Genomic DNA, 2,396 nt, shown 5'->3' with positions numbered 1-2,396 from the left:
CTGTCTCTAGCATGATGAGAACTCCTAACAGTTTATGGACCTGCACTTCTGTGTTGGCCACTTCTTCATTACTTCAGGGAATCTAAATACAAATAAGTCATAATCTCTGTCTTCAAGGAGCTTACAGTCTTTTGGTGAATTAGAACTGTGCTTAGAATACTAAAACACAAGACACAGTAAATTAAATGCTAATGATATAAAGCAAGATCTCACAAATATAGTTAAAATTTAAGAAGCCATGAAGATAAAAATGTTCTAGAGGTGGGGAGTTAGGAGGAGGAGTCCGTTTGTCAGTGTAAGGTTTGTACTTTTGGAAGTGAATGAAATAGTGTAGAAGTGGTGAAGGAAGCAGGCTCTATTAGTCTTAAACCAAAATCAAAAGAATTTGGTGCTGAGGGTGCCTGGGTGGCTCAGGTGGTTAAGCAACTGCCTTCGGCTCAGATCACAATCTGGAGTCCTGAGATCGAGTCCCGAGTCAGGCTCCCTGCTCAGCGAGGAGTTTGTTTCTCCCTCTGCCTGCCCCTCCCACCTTGTGTGCTTTCCCATTCTTTTTCTCTCAAATAAATAAAATCTTAAAAAAAAAATTCGGTGCTGAATTCTTATTACGCAACTTGACTAATCTTGTGTCTCATGAAAAGCATCGTAGTATCTACCCTGGGAGGAAGCGGAGAGTTAAATGTAGAGAAAACTTGGTGGCTATGCTGGTAATACTAAAACAAGACTTTGTAGATGTTGTAAACATTTAAGTAATATTAAAGATGGATATATTCCCAGAGCAGGGTGCTGGGATGGAAGAGAAGAAGGGTCTGTCTTCCAGATAAACGCTTATGGACTTGGAAGGGACTGCAACTGTGATTAGTTCTATGTGACTGGGGCCAGATCATATTAGTTTTGAACCCAAAATCAAAAGGTTTGGTTCATGTTGACTATGTTATATCTCATGAGTAATCATGGCATCAACCCTGAGAGGAAGCACAGGGTATCACATGCAGACATGACCTGGTCATAGAGAGAAGCTCCACATGAGAGCTACCAATTCTTCTGGGTAATCTCAGTTAAGAGGACATGAGCATATCAGTTTGGTCCTAATGCTGTAGTAGAAACAGGCTTTCATACTTTTGACCTCTCTCCCAATCTACTAACATAATTAGTATAGTTGACATTTTCTCCTATTGTCCTTCTTCAGGATGCCGTGCCAACAAAACCAATGGATAGAATAAATCATTCTGAGGTGTCAGAGTTTGTATTCCATGGATGAAGATCCCGGAAGTTCCAAATTCTCCTCTTTGTGTTATCCTCCACGTTTTATGTGGCAAGCATGATGGGAAGCTCTCTCATCATGCTCACTGTGACTTGTGACTCTCATTTGCACTCCCCCATGTACTTTCTGTTGGCCAACCTCTCTTTCATTGACCTGGGAGTTTCTTCAGCCACTTCTCCCAAGATGATTTATGATCTTTTCAGAAAGCATAAGATCATCTCCTTTGGTGGCTTCATTGCTCAAATCTTCTTTATCCATGTCATTGGTGGTGTGGAGATGGTGCTGCTCATTGCCACGGACTTTGACATATATGTTGCCATATGTAAGCCTCTCCACTCTCTGACCATCATGAACTCAAGAATGTGTATCTTTTTTTAGTGGCTGCCTGGATGACTGGCCTCATCCACTCTGTGGTGCAGATGACTTTTGTGGTAAACGTGCCCTTCTGTGGTCCTAATGTATTGGACAGTTTTTACTGTGACTTGCCTCAATTAATCAAACTTGCCTGCACAGACACCTACCAACTAGAGTTATGGCCTCAGTTAATCAAACTTGCCTGCACAGACACCTACCAACTAGAGTTTATGAATCCAGTAGTGGATTCATCTCTGTTGGCTCCTTCTTCATGCTGATCATTTGTTATATCATCATCATTCTTACTGTTCAGAAACACTCTTCAGCTGGTTCATTCAAGGCTCTGTCCACACTCTCAGCTCACATCACTTTGGTATTCTTGTTCTTTGGTCTTTTGATATTTGTCTATATGTGGCCATCTCCCATCATACACCTGGATAAGTTTCTGGCCATCTTTGATGCTGTTCTCACTCCCTTCCTGAATCCAGTCATCTATACATTCAGGAATCAAGAAATGAAGGTGGCAATGAGGAGAGTATGCAGACAGCTAGTGAATTATAGGAAGATCTCTTAACTGATGCCAGTATTGTGAAGAGCCCTTGTTGATTCCTGATGTTCATTACTGGCAGTCAAACTCAGAGAAAAGCTCTTGTTTGTTCAACCTTGATTTGACTATACATGCTGATATTGAGTCTATTTTTATGTTTCATTTAGGAGGGAAGGACATTCACTTTTGAAAATAGAGAAGGAGTTACATATGAAGTATTTTATATATTTTTAA

At 40.7% G+C, this 2,396-nt stretch overlaps 1 pseudogene; it reads left to right on the top strand.

The window, feature by feature from the left end:
• The first annotated feature begins 1,207 nt into the window (after window positions 1–1,207).
• On the top strand, window positions 1,208–2,189 carry LOC116589964 (annotated as a pseudogene).
• Window positions 2,190–2,396: the final 207 nt, after the last annotated feature.

This window comes from Mustela erminea, chromosome 5 (assembly GCF_009829155.1).
Source record: "Mustela erminea isolate mMusErm1 chromosome 5, mMusErm1.Pri, whole genome shotgun sequence".
Classification (NCBI taxonomy): Eukaryota; Metazoa; Chordata; class Mammalia; order Carnivora; family Mustelidae; genus Mustela; species Mustela erminea.
This window is presented reverse-complemented; position numbering and strand designations above follow the sequence as displayed.